This window comes from Hyla sarda, chromosome 2, assembly GCF_029499605.1.
Source record: "Hyla sarda isolate aHylSar1 chromosome 2, aHylSar1.hap1, whole genome shotgun sequence".
NCBI lineage: Eukaryota > Metazoa > Chordata > Amphibia > Anura > Hylidae > Hyla > Hyla sarda.
The window spans coordinates 33,404,044-33,426,852 of NC_079190.1; the positions used below are offsets into that span (position 1 = coordinate 33,404,044).

General features: G+C 45.9%; 1 long non-coding RNA gene across 3 annotated transcripts in view; it reads right to left on the bottom strand.

Moving 5' to 3' along the window:
* Nucleotides 1-22,809, bottom strand: part of LOC130358361 (uncharacterized) — an 80,038-nt gene that overhangs the window by 50,280 nt on the left and 6,949 nt on the right. For 2 of the 3 annotated variants that reach the window (XR_008889488.1, XR_008889489.1), the window contains exons 2-3: nt 4,757-4,812; nt 3,674-3,739 (exon numbers count right to left, since the gene is read on the bottom strand). This is a non-coding gene — a long non-coding RNA (uncharacterized LOC130358361). Of the gene's footprint in view, nt 1-3,673; nt 3,740-4,756; nt 4,813-18,071; nt 18,152-22,809 lie in introns of those variants that run through there. The other variant, XR_008889490.1, reaches the window with a different exon arrangement.

Here is a 22,809-nt window from a genome sequence, read left to right on the forward strand (position 1 = left end):
TCTGTCCATGTCAGGAACTGTCCAGAGCAGGATAGGTTTGATATGGGGATTTGCTCCTACTATGGACAGTTCTTGACATGGACAGAGGTGTCAGCACAGAGCACTGTGGTCAGACAGAAAATAAATTAAAAAGGAAAATAACTTCCTGTGAATCGCTTATACAGCAGCTAATAAGTACTGGAAGGATTAAGATTTTTAAATAGAAGTAATTTACAAATCTGTTTAACTTTGTAGCACCAGCTGATTAAAAAAAAAATGTTTTCCAGTAGAGTACCCCTTTGAGCAGTGGTGAGGTTATGCTGGGAGTTGTAGTTTCACTGACCTAACTGTAGAACTGACAAGTGACTACAGCTCTGATGTAGAGAGGAGAATGTACAATGGTATCAGTGACTACAGGTGACATCTTCTCTATAGTGAGGAGAATACACAATATCTGACTACAGGTGACGTCTTCTCTATAGTGAGGAGAATACACAATGATATCAGTGACTACAGGTGACGTCTTCTCTATAGTGAGGAGAATACACAATGATATCAGTGATTACAGGTGACGTCTTCTTTATAGTGAAGAGAATGTACAATGATATCAGTGACTACAGGTGACGTCTTCTCTATAGTGAGGAGAATACACAATATCAGTGATTACAGGTGACGTCTTCTCTATAGTGAGGCGAATACACAATGATATCAATGACTACAGGTGACGTCTTCTCTATAGTGAGGAGAATGTACAATGATATCAGTGACTACAGGTGACGTCTTCTCTATAGTCTTTCCTTATCTAATTCGGATGGTACATACCGCCAGGACTTGTTCCAGCTAAAACTTCTCTCTGCAGAATGTGATGCCCACACGTCTCCTCACTATGTCAGCGCATTCTCATCCTCTATATGAAAACAATTATTATTATAAACCTGAGAGACACTGTATCTTCTAAATATAATACTACTATACTCTTTGATTATAAACCTTCCATACACTGTACCCTCTGAATATAATACTACCACACACTGTACATTCTGAATACCAACACATACTGTACCCTCTGAATATAAATCTGCCACATACTGTACCCCTGAATATAATACCGCCACACACTGTACCCACTGAATATAATACTACCACATACTGTACCCTCTGAATATAAATCTGCCACATACTGTGCCCTCTGAATATAAATCTGCCACATACTGTACCCTCTGAATATAAATCTGCCACATACTGTACCCTCTGAATATAAATCTGCCACATACTGTACCCCTGAATATAAATCTGCCACATACTGTACCCCTGAATATAAATCTGTCACATACTGTACCCCTGAATATAAATTTGCCACATATTGTACCCCTGAATATAATACCGCCACATCCTGTACCCTCTGAATATAATACTACCACCCACTGCGCCCTCTGAATATAATAATTAGAGATGAGCAAACTACAGTAAATTCAACTCGTCACAAACTTCTCTGCTCGGCAGTTGATAACTTTTCCTGCATAAATTAGTTCAGCTTTCAGGTGCTCCCGTGGGCTGGAAAAGGTGGATACAGTCCTAGGAGACTCTTTCCTAGGAATGTATCCACCTTTCCGAGCCCACCGGAGCACCTGAAGGCTGAACTAATTTACGCAGGATAAGTCATCAACTGCCGAGCCGAGAAGTTTGTGACGAATCGAATTTACTGCAAGTTCGCTCATCTCTAATAATACTACCACAAACTGCGCCCTCTGAATATAATACTACCACAAACTGCGCCCTCTGAATATAACGTTGCCATACAGTGCACCCTCTGAATATAATACCACAACCGCAGTAACACCCCTCAACATCCGTTAGCTGATGCTATTACCACGGGAGGGGGGTATTGGTGGTGTTGCTGGTGGATGATGGGGGTGCTACTACTCAGGGGGTGTTGCTGGAGGATGATGAGGGTGCTACTAGCCATCCCCCCTGGCAGTATCATCCCCATCATCCATCGGCAGGATCATCCTCCTGGCAGGAGCACCGCCATCATCCACCATCAGGATCTGCTGATGGAGGTGCTGCTGGGGGGGGGGGTGTTGCTGGTGGATGATGAGGGTGCTACTGCCAGGGGGGGGAGCATTAGGTAGGCAGCAGTTCCCCCACATTAGGTAGGTCGCAGTTTCCCCACATTAGGTAGCATCTATTCCCCACATTAGGCAGCATAGATTCCCCACATTTGGTACCAGTTCCCCCACATTAGGTAGGTACCAGTTACCCTACATTAGGTAGCAATTTCCCCACATTGGGTAGCACAGATTCCCCACATTAGGTAGCACAGATTCCCCACATTAGGTAGCACAGATTCCCCACATTAGGTAGCACAGATTCCCCACATAAGGTAGCATACACTCCCCACATAAGGTAGCATACACTCCCCACACTTGGTAGTAGTTTCCCCACATTAGGCCGCAGGTTCCCCACAATAGATTGCTGGTTATACCACCCCCCCCCCCCCCCACACACACACACACACAAAAAAAAACACATACAACACAGAGAGACTCACACACAAATACACACACACAGTCAGAGAGACACACACTCACAGTCACACACACATGCACACAGTCACACACACACACACACACACACACACAGAGTCACACAGTCACACACACACAGAGTCTCATACACACACAGAGTCTCACACACACAAACATAGATAGAGACAGACACACACACTCACCCATCCAGTGCAGCGCTCCTTCTCACCGGGCGCCGTGCGAGTGACGTAACTGACGTCCTCCTGCGCGGCCATACGGTGTGACGTCAGGCCGGCGCAGACGTGGGAGCGGAGGCCGGGCACAATGCTGGTGAAGGTGAGGGGGTGTGTGATGATGGACGGGCGCACAGTGCAGGAGAAAGAGGGGAGTTGCTGATGGACGGGCACACACAGCGCGGGGGGGGGGGGGTGGGTTGTGCTGACGGATGGGAGGCCGGTCGGGCACCGATGGGGGAGGTAGTGTCTGTGTAGCTGGGGGGGTGCGGCTACGGAGCGTCTTGGTGTCACCCCATTAGGTTGGTGTCACCCGGTGCGGGCCGCACCCCCCGCACCCGGGTCGCAACGCCACTGGGAATACCCCTTTAAAGCTAGAAACATGACCAAAATATCGGCAGTTTTTCACTCGTAAATGTCAAAAATAGGGACATGTCACTTAATACTATAGCCAAAAAATGAATGTACGTATGAACACAATGTTTTATTATTGAGTTTAATACGACTCAATGAAAACACAATTTTACAGCTCAAAAAGGCAAAAAAAACAAAAAAAAAACGGTGTGCGGGAAAACATTTACAATTCTAAACTTCTTGAAATCTCATTTACATTTCCAATGTTCTCTTACGCTGTTAACTCTCTCATTAGGCCTTCGCTCCTCTTTTTATCTTGTTGGCAAAACAATCATCAATTTCTCTGTAAATCCCTTTAGTCCTTATTAAAAAGTAATTCCAAAGATCCGGTCCTGTGACCGATAATGGTTTTATTCGCTTCGGGCTGCCAATGTGACAAATGCTTCCTTGCATATTACGATATAAAAAAAAAAAACAAAGGAAAAAAAACCTCATAACAAAAACTAAAAAGAGAACAAGCCCATACTGTTACTGTTAAAAATAAATAAATAAAATTGGGAAAAAAAGGAAAATATTCACCCTAAGTCCCGGAGTCGTCATCACCTGCCAAGTTGTTGAAAATTTTGTCCAGCTGCTTTTTAGTTTCTAAAAAAGAAAAAAAAATCGGATCATCATTACGGCCCCTTTTACTGCTGCAGGTGTTGTCAGTTGGATTTTCCACTTGGCATGCCAAAAAATGCATATATTCTCTCTCTATAAGGCAGTGTTTACAGAAAAGGGTGCCTTCGCCTGTTGCAAAACTACAACTCCCAGCATACCCGGACAGCCAAAGGCTGTTACAAATGCCTTGCTGGTCATTTGGGGGGGCCTGCAAGGGGGGGGGGGGGGGGGGGATAAGGACCTCAGATCCTGGTGCAAAAAAAGAGCAATCATACAGCCCTATATGCGGGAAAATAGAAGTGTTAGGCTGGGTTCACACTACGTTTTTCAAATACGATTACCGTATACGGTTTTCCGCTAAAAAACGTATGGCAAAAACCGTATGCAACCGTATACAACCGTATACAACCGTATGACTCCAAATACGGTTTTTCCCCGTATACGGTTCCAAAACATATGTACGATTCTATCCTTTTGCATCCGTTTTTGCCTACAGTTTTGCTATTTTGTTGGAATTAGTTTTCAAGCAATTTAATAAAGTTACTATTGTTCTATTGAAATTCCTTCTGCGCATGTGTCAACTCCAAAAAAAAGATTAGAAAAGCCGTGTGCAAACGTATTCTGAAATTCTGTGTACGGTTCTCATAGACAACAATGTTAAAAGAACCGCATACAGTTCGCATACGGTTTTCCAACCGGAGGCAAAAACGTGGTCGACAGCGTTCTTGCCTACGGTTGAAAAATCGGCAAAACCGTAACCGAGGCAAAATGGATGCAACCTTACACAACATTTGGAATACGGTTTACAATGCATTCTCTGTGCATACGGTTTCGAATACTGTCGTATACTTTTTTTGCGGAAAACCGTATACGGTTACCGTATTTGAAAATCGTAGAGTGAACCCAGCCTTATCTGGATCAGAATAGGGCAATTTTAAGGTTACTTATTTTCATACAAAAAGTTATTATTTTGCAAAATTAGTAAAATAAAAGAAAACCTACCTAATTGATGGGTATGCAAACAAATATAAATTGAGTATCCTTGTAATCTTATTGACCTATGGAATAAAGATAACATCATTTTTACCCTAAAGTGCACTTTGTAGGAAAAAACATTATTTTGACTTTGACGTATGAGGTAAGGGTGTGATGTAAGGGCAGATGTTATTACCCTAGGGGCAGATGTCATTAACCCATTGTGTTTGTGACACCAGGGTGTGGTTATCCTCTACACCACCCGAAGTATGGCTGCTGGTTCCTGAGCCAGGCGCGGGGCATATAATCAAGGAGATGACTAGTGACTTAGGAGACATTTGGGCTCGCTGGGACTTGTAATGGACTTGGACTGAAATATGCAAACCCACGCTGACTTTAGCAGACTTGACTGACTTGACTATGACTGACTAGACTTCACCCTTGTGGTTGCTTACCAGGCTTTGACGTTCACCTGAAGGGGCATTTGGTGATTGAAGCGTGGCTGCGTGGTTAGGCCTAGGTCTCCCTTTGGACACCAGACACTCTCAGGTCTTGACTGTACTGCTCCTCAGCAAGAACTCAACAGAACTCTCTAAGCTAGCTTCTCCCTTGGTTTATAAGGGAGCAATTTGGAGGACTACCATAGGTCACCACACAAGTCAACTGGTCACTGACACCTTCCCTGGTTACACAGGACTTGGTAACAACATTTAAAGGCATATGAACACTAGACAAATCAATAAATAACATAGGACACTTTTAACCACTTAAGGTACATAGCATGGAGGTAGAGTCCACCACACAGGACAGAAAGGGTACAGGAGAGCAACACCACAAACTCCCCCTCTTAACAGAAGATGTCCTCGGTGTGCAGTCCTGGAGGGTGGATGAGATGAAGTGACCACTGGAGGCCACGCAATAACAATAGTAAAGACAGTTCCTGGGGCATTTTTTTTGTGAAAGTCTTTCACAGGGCTGGTGAACTGGGGAAGAGTTAATGTGGCATTTTGAACAACGTCCATATATGCTCAAACATTAGGCTGTTGGAACTGGGATAAAATGAACAGCATACTGTATGAGTTTCCTTTGACCTTATAACTGCTTTGTGGTAAGTGGTTTTGGATCTGGCTGCCTTAGGCTCTCTACCCTGATGCCTGTGCTAATGGGGCCCATCGGCTTAAGCTACTTCCCCCCATAACAATTGATTAGCAGTTATTTAACTTCTGACAACACATGAGAATATTACATATGTACACAATAGCTTTGCCACTTTTATATGTGCTACTTACGACCTTCAGGTGATCTCTCTGGCCACAAGAGAACCCTATGCAATGGACAGGAAATAATAGACATTAGACATAACACATTTTGTGGACTGAATATACATTGACTATATGGCTACAGTCCTAACTGAATATGACATGTAACTATCACACATAACATACTATGTACATTACTGACTAATGTATGTTTAGACTGACTTTCTGTACATGAGATTACTCAAGAATTAGATGCTTTTTGTGACTAGACAATAGTACATTTTTAACTACTGACTTCTATGTACATAAGTACTTTGTTCACGGTATCTAGCGGGCAGTTGGCCTTGAGTAGACTACTTGGACCTGCGCAGTACCACCTCTGGAGAACCAGGAACTGATGAGAACTCTGGAAGCTCCGCAGATACTTCTTGAACAACCACTGGAGCTTGCACTTGATCGGGGATCAGCTGAACAGAAACTGCAGGTGCATGCACTGGAGAGGATGGAACTACTTCTGGAACCCTGTGAGCTGGAACATACACTGGAGGCAGGGGAGATAGAACAGGAGCCGGTGCACTGACTAAAGTTGGAGGGGCCAACCCCGGTGCTGGAGGTAGACAGATAATCGCTGGCTGACACTGTGAGAACATAGGGAAGTCCATGGATGGGTATATCCATTCACCAGAAACATACTCTCTTGCTGTTCTGACACATGGAGGAGGCGGTGACGGAGCCGCTGGAAGATCTTCTTTTAGACAGATTTTAGTACGGTTTCTGTGGACCTGTGGCTCATATCCAGGCTTCTAGACTCTATAAAGCAAGCGCAGCTCCTGAACTCACTTCATAGGTGGTAAACATGCGACTGCATACATATACGCCACTGTGCGCCAAATACCAGGCTGCAGCAGCATATGTATTTTGTGAGTTCTCTAGGGGTTAAAGGGGTACTCTGCCGAAAAACATCTTATCCCCTATACAAAGGATAGGGGATGAGATGTCTGATCGCGGGCGTCCCGCCGCTGGGGACCCCCGTGATCTCCGGGCCGGCAGCGGCAGTGTCCGGAACACAGAAGCTTGGGGCTTCAGCATTCATGACGTCATGCCCCCTCCCATAGACATGGCAGCTGTAGTCTCCAGTCATCCGGCACGGAGCGGAGTTCCGTGATCGGACATCTTATCCCCTATCCTTTGGATATAGGATAAGATGTTTAGTGGCGGAGTACCCCTTTAAAGCTAGAAACATGACCAAAATATCGGCAATTTTTCACTCGTAAACGTCAAAACTTCATAAACTTCATAAACATCAGACTCAGGGTAGGGGATAGCCGTCACTATGTAGGGTTCTGTCTCCCAGATGGAATAAATATATAGGGCAAATACTATGTGCCAGGGATGTGCTTATATAAAACTTAGCTTTTAATTTATCAAAAATGCTAAAAAAGTTATTTTTAGTGTTTAGTGATGTGTAAATGATATTTGTTAGATCACTAGTATCATTGGTCTACACTGGCCTCTGCAGGGCCCAGCCAGTCCAGTGCAACCAATCACCCTATGCGGCACATGCACACCACAGGGTGATAATAGTTTAAACCACAACGCGTTTCTACCTGCTGGTACTGAGCAGGTGTCCTCAGGAGGTATAGACAGTGATCATATAAATAATTTGCTAGAGGATTGTTATATCCCTACTAGCTCCACAATTACAGCTAAAAGAAAATTCTAGCTCAATGATCAGACCGCTATCATGATAGATAATAATACCACATAAGTTGACATGGGTGCCTGTAAAAAAGAATATTTCTTCTATCCCCACAGTATTTGCTCATTCGGAGCCTATACAGCTTAGGAACCTGTGGGGAGAAATAATATAGGCTTTCCCTAGTAGTCACACGTGGTATATAGTTGCAGTCTGGGGCAATCTGCCTCCGTGATCTCCACCTGCAAAAAAAAAATTGAGGGTATCGATGTTGAACATATTCCCTGTGGAGAGATAGACCAGTACTGTGTTCTAACAGACTGTATGCAACTCACGGTTAGTTGTAAGCAGAGTGCTTAGACGCGTCCCCGCTCTCCGCTGGGTGCCGGAAGTGTCCGGACACTCTCACCTGATGCGGTGAGATGTGGCGTCTGTCGTCACTTCCGCCGGCAGGGCTGCTTTATTCAGCGCGGCGCGCACCGCCCTCTGTGACGCAACCAGATGGGCGTGCATAACTATTGTAAACAAACACACGCCGCGCTGACACCAATGAAAGCAGATGCCGGGAGTGACAGTTAAATTAACAAGTGAAGTTAGTAAATCCCCAGCGGCGGATCCCAACATTGGTATATCACTATATTAGATCAGGTATGCTGCATAGTAGGGACTTGAATCATTAAATTTAAGGGCAAGTTTGATGAATAATGGCTCACTATTTGTACCTGTATGTGCTAGAGAGCTCTTTATATTCCAATAAGGTGTATCAAAAAAGTAATGTTTGATTAGATTATTAGATAAGGTATTGGGGATCAGCCAGATCACGCACCAAAGCTATTTTTGTATTTATTTTGTTCAAGGTGTGATTATATAAGCGACATGGGGGGGGGGGATGGATAGCCCTATGGGGATGTTGACAGTGGTTGATGGGGCCCTAGGGAACCTGTCCTTACCCTATTATACCCTATAGAGTCGACCCTAGGCCTAGGCGGGGGGGCCGCCCTAAAAAGGGCGGTCCCGCACAGGAACCTCCTACTCTGTATCTATAATACCCTCTCTAGGGGGAGGAGGTGAGTAATTACTCCTGTCCGACCTACTAAGGTCGTCCCTAACTGCCTAGTGGTCACCTCAACAGGAACACCCATGTCGCACTATAAGAAACAAGCAAATTGTAATTGTTCATTTAACCCCCATGGTGAGATGGAATTCAAATTGTAGATCCATCTACACTCTTTTTGTAAGAGCAACCTATCAAGGTTGCCCTTTCTTTCTGAAGGGATTATTCTCTCAATGCCCACAAATTTGATATCACCGACTGCTCCTCCGTGTACTGTATTGACATGGATTGCTACTGGTGTATCACGTGAGTGCCGTATGTCACCTATATGCTCCAATATTCGTTTTTTGAAAGGGCGGATGGTTTTACCAACATAAAGCATAGGGCATGTGCATACAGCTACATAGATCACAGACACGGTGGAGCAGTTGATGAACTGTTTGATCCCATAGGTAGAAGTAGGGACCATCGCTGTCTTGCAGACATGTTGACAAGCGCGACAATGGCCACACTGAAAACAGCCTTGTGGTGGTTTCTGTTTGTTTAGCCACGTCTGACCCTGTAAATTCAGATTATCTAGATGGCTGTGTACCAGTAAATCACCCAGGCTTTTTCCTCTTCTGTAGGTGATCTCTGGCTTTGTTCCCACTATTTCTTGCAAGTCAGGGTCCAATCTAGAGATTACTCAAGAATTAGATGCTTTTTGTGACTAGACAATAGTACATTTTTAACTACTGACTTCTATGTACATAAGTACTTTGTTCACGGTATCTAGCGGGCAGTTGGCCTTGAGTAGACTACTTGGACCTGCGCAGTACCACCTCTGGAGAACCAGGAACTGATGAGAACTCTGGAAGCTCCGCAGATACTTCTTGAACAACCACTGGAGCTTGCACTTGATCGGGGATCAGCTGAACAGAAACTGCCGGTGCATGCACTGGAGAGGATGGAACTACTTCTGGAACCCTGTGAGCTGGAACATACACTGGAGGCAGGGGAGATAGAAAAGGAGCCGGTGCACTGACTAAAGTTGGAGGGGCCAACCCCGGTGCTGGAGGTAGACAGATAATCGCTGGCTGACACTGTGAGAACATAGGGAAGTCCATGGATGGGTATATCCATTCGCCAGAAACATACTCTCTTGCTGTTCTGACACATGGAGGAGGCGGTGACGGAGCCGCTGGAAGATCTTCTTTTAGACAGATTTTAGTACGGTTTCTGTGGACCTGTGGCTCATATCCAGGCTTCTAGACTCTATAAAGCAAGCGCAGCTCCTGAACTCACTTCATAGGTGGTAAACATGCGACTGCATACATATACGCCACTGTGCGCCAAATACCAGGCTGCAGCAGCATATGTATTTTGTGAGTTCTCTAGGGGTTAAAGGGGTACTCTGCCGAAAAACATCTTATCCCCTATACAAAGGATAGGGGATGAGATGTCTGATCGCGGGCGTCCCGCCGCTGGGGACCCCCGTGATCTCCGGGCCGGCAGCGGCAGCGTCCGGAACACAGAAGCTTGGAGCTTCAGCATTCATGACGTCATGCCCCCTCCCATAGACATGGCAGCTGTAGTCTCCAGTCATCCGGCACGGAGCGGAGTTCCGTGATCGGACATCTTATCCCCTATCCTTTGGATATAGGATAAGATGTTTAGTGGCGGAGTACCCCTTTAAAGCTAGAAACATGACCAAAATATCGGCAATTTTTCACTCGTAAACGTCAAAACTTCATAAACTTCATAAACATCAGACTCAGGGTAGGGGATAGCCGTCACTATGTAGGGTTCTGTCTCCCAGATGGAATCCAACTTTTCTGTTCTCGGGAATTTTCCCAACCAGACTTTGTTGCCCACCTGTAGTGGCTTGGCTGTGGCATGGCGGTTGTAGTCATCCTGCTGCCTTTGCCGGGCCTCACCCATCTTCTTACTGACGATCTCCTTGACCTCTTGAATCCACCGTTGGTGTTCAGAAACCCACTCATGGATGCTTGAGGAGAATTGTTGATCAGAGCTTGCAACCCGAACGTCCGATCTTTAGGTAGCTGCCCATGGTGTCCCATCATCAAGTAGAGAGGGGGATATCCAGTAGAACAGTGCACGGTATTGTTGTAAATCTCCAGCAGCTCAGGTAGTAACCCGTGGCCATTCTTCTTGGCGTGACACAGAGGCTGCTCGCAGCATATAAATGAAGACTTGATTGATCCGCTCACAGAGCCCATTCCCTTGAGGGTGATAGGCGGTGGTTCTGTGTTTCTTGCAGTCATGGAATTGACAGAGTTCTAGAAATAGTTGGGCCTCAAAGGCCGTTCCACGTTCAGTTAAGACCGACTCCGGACATCCAAGGGTTTGCACCCATTTAAAGTAGAACATCTGGGCTGTCGTCTTGGCTGTGAGATCCCTGATGGGGACAACAACAACCCACTTGGAGAAGTGATCCACCATGGTGAGAGCATAAGTATACCCGGACCAGGTGGGAGACAGTTTCACATGGCCTAGCGCGACCGGGTCTGTCACTCTGGATGGAGTGGAGGGGTGCTCTTGCGTTCTTGCCTACATTCTTGGTGACGTTACAGACAGAACATTCACTGCACCATTTCTCAATGTCACTCTGCATTCCAATCTAGTAGAATATTTGCCTGACAGTTGCTTCGGTCTTGTGGACTCCAACGTGTCCCGACTGGTCATGATATGCATTGAGGACCATAGCCGCATCTCTTCGGGGAACCAGAACAGATGTTTAGAATCGTTATCACAATGGGCCCGTCGTAGACGGGTTGGTACCTTTTTCGCCAGAAGGCAGTCCAAAAGATCCCGTAGAACTCGATTTTCATCTTGGAGAGTCTTCCAGGTGTACAGGCCTTCTTTTTGGACCTGGGTTCACCGTCCATGAGGGCGGTAACAACATTCTGGTTCACAAACCTTTGGTAAAGTGGGGGCATCTCCACGTCTTCCCACTAATCTTGGACAGGTGGCTCTTCGCCGGGGGTCATCCGAGACAACATGTCGGCATTAACATTCGACTTGCCGCTTCTGTACTTGATAGTGAAGCTGTAGTTAGCTAATTTGGAAGCCCATCGCTGTTCAAGGGCGCCCAATTTGGCAGTGTTCAGGTGGGCCAAAGGATTATTATCCGTGTAGACAGTAAATGGCGTTGCAGCCAAATAATCTTTAAACTTTTCTGTCATGGCCCATACCAGGGCGAGAAGTTCCAGTTTGAACGAACTGTAATTGGCATTGTTCTTCTCTGCCCCTCGCAGATTTCGACCTGGTAGGCAATCACTCTCTCTTGTCCATCTTGAACTTGGGACAGGATGGCTCCTAGACCTTCAAAACTGGCATCAGTATATAGCCGGAATGGCTGACTGTAGTCTGGATACGCCAAGATGGGGGGTTGTGTCAGCAGATGTTTGAGAGCTTGGAATGCTGTCTCTTGCTCTTCGGCCCAATCAACAGGTAGTCTTCCATTGTAATTTTCCTTTGCCGTTCCCCATAGGAGAGCTGTAAGGGGTTCTACAATTTGGGCGTAGAGTGGGATGAAACGGCGGTAATAGCCGGCAAATCCCAGGAAGCTCCTGACATCCTTCACCATGCGTGGTGTAGGCCAGTTCTTGACAGCATCCACCTTTTCAGGATTTGGTTGAACTCCCTCTGCGCTGACAATGTGGCCGAGGTAATGGACTTGAGGTTTAAGCAAGTGACACTTTGATGGTTTGATCTTCAACCCATGTTTGATCAGGACTTGAAAGACGTCTGACAGATTACTGAGGTGTTTCTGGTAAGACTTGTTGTACACAATGACATCGTTCAGGTACAATAAGACACTTTGGAAATTCAGGTGTCCCAGGCACCTTTCCATCAGACGCTGGAATGTAGCAGGGCCATTGCATAGCCCAAACAGCATACTTTTGAACTCAAATAGCCCCATGGTGGTCACAAAGGCGGTCTTCTCCCGATCCTCCGAGGCCATGGGCATTTGCCAGTACCCGCTAGTTAAGTCCAGGGTAGAGAAGTAAGCAGCAGACCCAAGGGCAGTAAGTGACTCCTCAATTCTTGGCAAGGGATCAGCATCCTTATGTGTGACATTGTTCAGTTTCCTGTAGTCAACACAGAAATGGATAGTTCCATCTTTCTTCTTGACTTTGACAAGTGGCGCCACCCAGGAACTCTGACTTTGTTGAATCACGTCCGCCTCCTTCATGTCGGCTAGCATCTTCTTAACAGTCTGATACATGCCAGGCATGCCAGAACGGTGCTTCTCTTTGATAGGCGGGCTGTCGCCTGTGAGGATACGGTGCTGGATCATTGAAGTCTTTCCGAAGTCTGTGGGGTGTTTACTGAAAGCTTCATCATACCTCTTGGCGACATTGAGGACTCCATTGACCTGGTCCCATTGGGTAGTGGCATCCCCAACCTGGAGTTGTGCCCACCAGGGCTCTGGGGAATTAGTACTGGATCCACCGGTGACTTGAGCCACACGCTGTCATGCCACTAGACGTTCAGTCACAATGTCTTTCGACTCTAGGAGGTCTGAGCCACTGGAGTGTACTTAAGTAAAACAGTAGCAGAATCAGACAGGTTCACTAACCGTACTGGGACTCTTCTATTTGAGCCGGTGACGAGACTTCCCGCAGCTCAAACTAATGGATGATCTTCTAGCTGCATGGGTTCCAGCAGGGCCTGATAATCCCGATTCTTGACTCCGGGACGTGCATGGCACCATTTGGGTTGTAAGGTCACCAACCTGATATCTTGAACTCGTACTCTGCAGATCTCGCCTTGCTTGTTGGCAAACTTCTGTTCTGCTTGTGGGACTTTCAGGTGGTGCTGCACAGCCTGCTGGTCTGAAGGGGGCATATGGGGAAGAGAAGCAAACAAGGCATCTAGAATCTCAGTAAAACTATTTCTCATAATGTTCATCCCCAGTATGAATTCAGCAGACCCCTTATCCATCACATTAGTTACAATCACTTCCTGCCCTGTTAGTACATGTTCCCCCAATTGAATAGTTGACTCCCAGTATCCATGTCTGGGGACTGGTTGCTCATTACCTGCAACTACTCTGAAATTAACATCATCAGGCTCACACAATAAACTAGCATCCCAATGCTGATGGAAAACACATTTAGATACGGTAGACACTTGTGAGCCTGTATCTATTGACGCTTCTAAAGATACATGTGGTGACATATGGCTACCCCGTATCTTCACTGCTCTGTCAGGCAGCATCCTTCATTGTCTCCAGGACCCCCTGCATTAGTTTCCCCATTGTAAATATGTTGTACTGTATAAAAATGTGTTATCACTTTAAGAGTTATACCATGTGATATGTCATGTGATTGTTACCCAGGAGGTACCAGTGACCAGATGATCCCAAGAGTGACCTTTGGGCTCCCTGCTAGTCTCCCCATTAAAAGCCCAGGAGGAACTAGCTCGCTCTCTTTTGCACCAAGTCTTTGCTGAGGTCAGTTGTGCCTATAGTGTGTGTCCGGAATATTGGGCCTCAAGTCAAGTCCTGCAGCCACAGTCAAGTGCAAGTAAGCTAAACCTGCAGCATTGTCCGTCATGAGTCAAGTCAAGGCAGTCTCTGCCAAACTGTCAAGCAACGTGGCCTGCACTAAATTGCCTAGTCCTACTACAAGTCCTAGCAAGCCCTTAAGGTCTCTGAGTCACTGGTCACCTCCTTGGGCCCTGGCTGAACTGTATAGACTTTACCAACTGTCTACCCTTAGTAAAGTTAATATTGTCCGTAACTTGGTGTCGGAGTCTTTATTGCCCCCGTGCCTAGCCCAGGATCCAGCGGTATACCTTCGGGTGGTTATAGGCTAAACCACGCCCTGGCGTCACAAATACAAGGGGTTAATTCTATCTGCCCCTAGGGTAACAACATCTGCCATGCACCTCACACCCCACCATCACATACACTTTCTACGATAACCGTTACAAGGGGGCAGAAGGTGACATAAAGTGAGAGTCCTGATTTAAGTTGTTCGAGGGTTGCTCTGGATGCTCTCTTTGAAATCCCTCAGGGTAAAGGAGTCTCCATTGTAGGGAGGAAGGACAGGATTCCCCATGAATACCAGTGCTGTCGCTGGAACACCAGGGTTGTTGATGCTTGCAGGAGTCAGGACACTAGCTGATGGACCAGGTGGCAGACTTGTCGCTGGAGATGGAGGGGCACTGATGCCCGGTTTATCTGTGGTGCTGAGTTCAGACATCTTGTAGAATTTTGAGTGCGCTGTTGCTTTAAGAAAGATGATATGCGTTTCCCTTTAAGAGAGCTGACGAGGTGCTGCAGCGGCTCCGGCTTGAATGATGGGGTAACAACAGCAGACACTCCCCCACTATTTTGTAGGTACCCGGTAACAGGAGACTTGAAAACCAGGCTTGTGGACACTACCAGAACGATGACAGCAGACTTATAAGTTTAAACGTTTCTTCACCTCCCCTCTATTTCACAAGCGCCTCGTAACATATAAGATTCACTGACAAAGTCCCATACACTTTCTGGCTTGTGCGTTTTTCTCTGCAATACTGGACACAGTTCAGACTGGGGGGGGTGGTACTTTTTGCATAAGGCACACACCCGGATCCTGTTCGTAGGACGCCAAAAGTTGTGGTGAGGGTGTGATGAAAGGGCAGATGTTATTACCCCAGGGGCAGATGGCATTAACGCCTTGTGTTCGTGATGCCAGGGCGTGGTTATCCTCTACACCACCCAAGGTATGGCCGCTGGTTCCTGGGCTAGGCGCTTGTCAAATAACTGCTCCAATGCAAAGTTACGGAACAACGGCAGCTTTACTGAGGCAGAGAGATGTAATAGTCTTTACAGCTAAGTTAGGCCAAAGGAGATGACCAGTGACTTAAGAGACTTGAGGGCTCGCTGGGACTTGTAGTGGACTTGGACTGAATTATGCAGACCCACTCAGACTTGACTGACTTGACTATTCTGACTAGACTTCTCCCCTGTGGTTGCTTACCAGGCTTTGACGTTCACCTGATGGGGCACTTGGTGATTGAAGCGTGCCTGCATGGTAAGGCCTAGGTCTCCCTTAGGACACCAGACACTCTCAAGTCTTGACTGTATTGCTCCTCAGCAAGAACTCAACAGAACTCTCTAAGCTAGCTCCTCCCTTGGTTTATAAGGGAGCAATTTGGAGGACTCCCAGAGATCACCACACAAGTCAACTGGTCACTGACACCTTACCTGGTTACACAGGACTTGGTAACAACATTTAAAGGCATATGAACACTAGACAAATCAATAAATAACATAGGACACTGTTAACCACTTAAGGTACATAGCATGGAGGTGGACCCAGGGGACACTGATATAGAGTCCACCACACAGGACAGAAAGGGTACAGATGAGCAACTCCTGTACTGGGCCACCACAGGTAGGTTTTGTAGTAAAATGAGTTATGTCTTTAAAAAGTTCAATTTGTCCCGCATAAAACAAGCCCTTACATGGTCCTGTAGGTGGAAAAATGAAAGACTAATGGCTTTAAAAGGCGAGTAGGAAAACATGAATTTGTTTTTCAATGGGTGGGGTGGCTAATGTGTGGGAGGGAGGAAAGTGACCTCACACTTACAAACAAGGAATTATAGGATTTGAGAGAATGAAATCCAACAGGAAATACCTAGCTCACAAAAAGATAGCCACAGTGTTATGGTAATCTCACCACGCCCCAAGACAAGCGCGGATCCTTCCTAATCAAAATCTTTAAGATTGTGTAGTACTTAGTTTCCCCTGTGGGGGCACTGCAGGAGAACTAAACATGTTGCTTAGTTCACTCACAGTTTATAGCTCATGTTGGGCCCAGCAGTAAAAGACCCTATCCATTAGATTATAATTAGGTACGGGAGAGGCAAGGGAAAGTCCAATGAGGAAACAGTGTTACTACAAGTAGAGGAGTATGCAAGAACTCCATATCACTGGAGTAGAAGGGAAAGGGGCACCCAAAATTTCTAGTAGAATGCTATAGAATGTCCTGTTGGTGGATCTGACCGTCATAAAATGCCCCCCATATACATGACTACTATCGTTCTAGTTATCTTTGGAAGTGGCCTTATTTTTTATTGTATAATGTATAATGAGTTATTTAGGACATGCGGTTTTGTCATCTTACAATATCTGAGATGTTTATGTCCCGCCAGTCGGCGTAATATTTCCTTCTATAGGCTATATTTAGAATTATTTCTTCACCCTCTTAATCATAGCTAAATCAACTCCAGGATAGATTTACAAGGATTTAATATAGCTGGGTGACAAGGCACTTCTGCCACATGGTCTTCACACTCAAGAAGCCTGGTATAACAGGGCGTCACAAGATACCAGTCCATAGCCAAGAACATTAGAGGGGATCCTGAAGTGTTGGGCTGGTAACCGTGATATGAAGATTTGGTGACCTTTAGGGTCTATCCACACGGCAGAATTTCTGCTTGCAGAATTCCGCCTCAAATTAAAGCCCATAGACTTCTATGGAATTCCACACTCCCATTCACTCTTCTGAATTACGGCTAGCGGAATTGCGCAAGTGGAAATTCAGAAGTGTGAATGGGAGTGTGGAATCCCATAGAAGTCTGTGGGCTTTAATTTGAAGTGGAATTCCGCAAGCGGAAATTCTGCCGTGTGAATAGACCCATAGGCCTCATGCACATGGCAGAGGAGTCCGAGTGTGCGAGGAACAAATACTGAGACATGCAGAATCCCTGCAACACTGTCTTATGGAACTGTAGGCACCTCCATCTGCCATGTTGCCTTCATACTTCACCATATTAAGAAGATATTTTCTCTAAGAGCAAAGCTTCTATTGGAGGATATTTCCCCCACACAGCATCCAGTGGAGCATGTCATTATGTCATAATCAGGGGTCAAGACCTGAGGGAAAAAAATGTGGGAACTAACTCAAGATTTCCACTCAAGGGCTGGTCCTCAGAAACCTGCTAATGGGAATGGTGTTCCTACTGTGGAAAAAGTGCTGGAACTCAGTTTGTATGGGTTTCTGCAGGACTGGAGCCCTGGAGGCATCCACACGTTTAATATGTTTCCTATAGACTTTGCCGGGTGCCATCAGCTACATGAGCCCTAAGGATGGGGTGTGTGAAAATATATGTCTGGTTGCCCATAAATCATGGCCTCATAGTTTGTACCATGTTGAACTTCCATTGACCAGTATTAGAGAGTGTGAGAGAAAGAACACTGCTGCCCATTTATACCAGAAACCTTATAACACTAACAAGTCACATGACAACGAGGAGGGAAAATGGCAGATTGGGCCCAATTATGGAGATATTTTCTCCTAGGAGCAAAGCTTCTATTGGAGGACAACTCACCCACACAACATTCAATGGAGCACGTCATGATCTCATATGGAATCAAAGGCATCCACAGGTTCAATATGGTTCCTATAGACTTTGTCGGGTGATATCAGCTTCATGAGCCCTAAGGATGGGGGAGGGGGTGAAAATGCATGTCTGGTTGCACAAAAATCATAGTAACATTATTGTATAACCGCTACATGGCCTCATTGTTTCCCCTATGGGAAGGTTGTGGGTTACTTTATGACTATTCCAAAAAGTCAGATCTTGTTTTCTACAGAGAAACACTGAATTTACAGTAACCAGCAATTCTACCACAATTTCCAAATATACCCATATAGCCCCAGTGGAATGATATGTGCGCTGTTGAATTTGAGGCTCCTGGAAACAATTATTATCTATCAACGTAATGTTTATCTGTTTATCACATAAACTTATCCATATTTCTATGTATATTATTTTATTTATGTTTTGCATGATTCTTTTAATACCTAACCAGTGACTATAAAATCTCTTTAAAGGAAAACATTCATCCTGTTCACCGCTGGGACTCCCCGCGATCTCCTGTACAGGGCCCAGCAGTCCACACAAAGGGGGCGTGATGACCAGCGCACGAAGTGGCGGCTGATACACCTTCTCAATCCAACGCTATGGGAGAGCTGCATTCGGCAATTTCCGTCTCTGCCGTAGCGCTGCATTGAGGGGGCGCGTCGGCCGCCACTTCGTGCAGTGGTTGACACACGCCCCTTTTGCGGACTGCCGAGCCCTGTACGGTCCCAGTGGTCAGACACCCCCCCCCCCCCCCCCCTGATCTGAAACTTATCCTCTATCCTTAGGATAGGGGCTAAGTTTTCAGATCCTGGAGTACTCCTTTAACATCATACTTTTTTTGTCTCCTTTTTATAGTCATGTCTTCTAAAGACCACTAGGGGTCCCCATAACATCCAGAACATATTCCTGTCTGGCTGCAGCATTATCTTTGTCCCAGCTAAAGCACAGGTAGGGACAAAGTCCAGTAAGTGATGGTGGGACCTGCATTCCTCTGTACTCACTCTTGTCTATGCATAGTGAGTGATAGCAGGCTCAGTGCTTGCCTCGGACGCACCCTATCCTGAGCAGTGGATGTCAGAATGAATGTGCAGCAGAACAGAGGGATTTGTGACCCAAATACAGAAGCTAGACACATTAAAAGATGTGTAAAGAATCTGCATGATCTAGTGAGTAACATATAAAAGCATTATTTTTTTCTGTGATATGACAGGTACACTTTAAATGGGTTCTCCAGATAACAGATGATGTAGGACCTTTTCTTACTCACTCACTCACTTATGCCCTCTCCACATCACAGAAGTATACCTTCCTAGAAGAGAGGCAGTTTTCTGGATACATCACTGTGGAATCAGTGTGTTCTATATATAAAGAATTCATTATTATTATCTCGTACAATTTCATGAGAGTATTGCAGCCCTCTTCATCAGGTACATTACCTGACGACGAGGGCTGCAATAGCTTTGAAACTCGTCCGATATTCTTCAATGAAATACAATCTGCAATACAGTTTCTTCATCTGGATACTACTGAGTGAGCGTCTTCTCTTCTATTATCTTCACGTCTGTGGTTGGATGCAGGCGTCCACCGGCTGCTGCTATCATTATTACAATAATGTGTACAGTAATGTTGTGTGCACAACGAAACAACTAAAGATAAACATAATACCTGTACTATTTTCTGCATATCTTATATCTAGGAGGTAATGTCACTTAGTGCAAATATCTGTGTTTTTTTTCTAATGCCCCACTGTGCCCCCATGTATATAGTTATAGGCCCCCTACATAGATGTAGGCCCCTCTGTGCGCCCTTATATAGTTATAGGCCACCTGTGCCCTTCAGTTACAAGATATGTATCTTGATTTGGCGTTTCATGTTTTTTTCCTTTATTCTGTTTCTGTTAAATATAGAAAAAATGTTTGTGAGGACTTGCGTATCTTCTACACAACCTAATACTTCATAAGAAAATTTTATTTCCTTCTTATAGAAGTTATGGCTTATAAAATCATGGCTTTGTCTAAGCTGAAGCACAGGCATGGACAAAGTCCAGTAAGTGAGGGTGGGCTAACGGTCCACTATGCTTCCTCCTTCTGATAGGACAAGAGAGAGCACAAAGGAGTACTATCAGACAGAAGAGAGCACAAAGGAGTACTATCAGACAGAAGAGAGCACAAAGGAGTACTATTAGACAGGAGAGAGCACAGAGGAGTACAATCGGACAGGAGAGAGCACAGAGGAGTGCTATCAGACAGGAGAGAGCACAGAGGAGTGCTATCAGACAGGAGAGAGCACAAAGGAGTCCTATCAGACAGGAGAGAGCACAAAGGAGTCCTATCAGACAGGAGAGAGCACAAAGGAGTCCTATCAGACAGGAGAGAGCACAAAGGAGTCCTATCAGACAGAAGAGAGCACAAAGGAGTACTATTAGACAGGAGAGAGCACAGAGGAGTACTATGGGACAGGAGAGAGCACAGAGGAGTACTATGGGACAGGAGAGAGCACAGAGGAGTGCTATCAGACAGGAGAGCGCACAGAGGAGTGCTATCAGACAGGAGAGAGCACAGGGGAGTGCTATCAGACAGGAGAGAGCACAAAGGAGTCCTATCAGACAGGAGAGAGCACAAAGGAGTACTATCAGACAGGAGAGAGCACAGAGGAATACTATCAGAGAGGAGAGAGCACAGAGGAGTACTATCAGACAGGAGAGAGCACAGATGAGTCCAATCAGACAGGAGAGAGCACAGAGGATTGCTATCAGACAGGAGAGAGCACAGAGGAGTCCTATCAGACAGGAGAGAGCACAGAGGAGTACTATCAGACAGGAGAGCACACAAATGAGTGCTATCAGACAGGAGAGAGCACAGGGGAGTGCTATCAGACAGGAGAGAGCACAGAGGAGTCCTATCAGACAGGAGAGAGCACAGAGGAGTGCTATCAGACAGGAGATAGAACAGAGGAGTACTATCAGACAGGAGAGAGCACAGAGGAGGGCTATCAGACAGGAGAGAGCACAGAGGAGTGCTATCAGACAGGAGAGAGCACAGAGGAGTACTATCAGATAGGAGAGAGCACAGAGGAGTACTATCAGACAGGAGAGAGCACAGAGGAGTACTATCAGACAGGAGAGAGCACAGAGGAGTACTATCAGAGAGGAGAAAGCACAGAGGAGTACTATCAGACAAGAGAGAGTACAGAGGAGTGCTATCAGACAGGAAAGAGCACAGAGGAGTCCTATCAGACAGGAGAGAGCACAAAGCAGTCCTATCAGACAGGAGAGAGCACAAAGGAGTACTATCAGACAGGAGAGAGCACAGAGGAATACTATCAGAGAGGAGAGAGCACAGAGGAGTACTATCAGACAGGAGAGAGCACAGATGAGTACTATCAGACAGGAGAGAGCACAGAGGAGTACTATCAGACAGGAGAGCACACAAAGGAGTACTATCAGAAAGGAGAGAGCACAGAGAAGTGCTATAAGACAGGAGAGAGCACAGAGGAGTACTATCAGACAGGAGAGAGCACAGATGAGTCCTATCAGACAGGAGAGAACACAGAGGAGTGCTATCAGACAGGAGAGAGCACAGAGGAGTACAATCAGACAGGAGAGAGTACAGAGGAGTGCTATCAGACAGGAGAGAACACAGAGGAGTCCTATCAGACAGGAGAGAGCACAGAGGAGTCATATCAGATAGAAGAGAGCACAGAGGAGTCCTATCAGACAAGAGAGAGCACAGAGGAGTACTATCAGACAGGAGAGCACACAAAGGAGTACTATCAGAAAGGAGAGAGCACAGAGAAGTGCTATAAGACAGGAGAGAGCACAGAGGAGTACTATCAGACAGGAGAGAGCACAGATGAGTCCTATCAGACAGGAGAGAACACAGAGGAGTGCTATCAGACAGGAGAGAGCACAGAGGAGTACAATCAGACAGGAGAGAGTACAGAGGAGTGCTATCAGACAGGAGAGAACACAGAGGAGTCCTATCAGACAGGAGAGAGCACAGAGGAGTCATATCAGATAGGAGAGAGCACAGAGGAGTCCTATCAGACAGGAGAGAGCACAGAGGAGTACTATCAGACAGGAGAGAGCATAGAGGAGTGCTATCAGACAGGAGAGAACACAGAGGAGTCCTATCAGACAGGAGAGAGCACAGAGGAGTCCTATCAGACAGGAGAGAACACAGAGGAGTGCTATCAGTCAGGAGAGAGCATAGAGGAGTGCTATCAGACAGGAGAGAGCACAGAGGAGTGCTATCAGACAGGAGAGAGCACAGAGGAGTGCTATCAGACAGGAGAAAGCACAGAGGAGTCCTATCAGACGGGGAGAGTACAGAGGAGTCCTATCAGACAGGAGAGAGAGAACAGAGGAGTGTTAGCCCACCCTCCTTTACTGGACTTTGTACATGCCTGTGCTTCAGCTTGGACAAAGCCATGATTTCTATGAAAAGGAAATAAAAAAATTTTATGAAGTATATTAAAAAGGTTAATGTTTTGCAAAGATGTACAACATATAAAAAGTTTTTGATTCTGACAGTGCCCATTTAAAGTGGCCATTGCCCGAAACTGACACCCAGTCTGTAGGAGCTCAGCCAAGCAGGAAGACGTGCGGCCTGGGAATGGTAATTATCCAGCCCATGGCGAAAAAGTTTTTCCCAAAAAAGCTGAAGATCCCAGGAAAACTGGGACATCTGGTCACCCTGGCTGT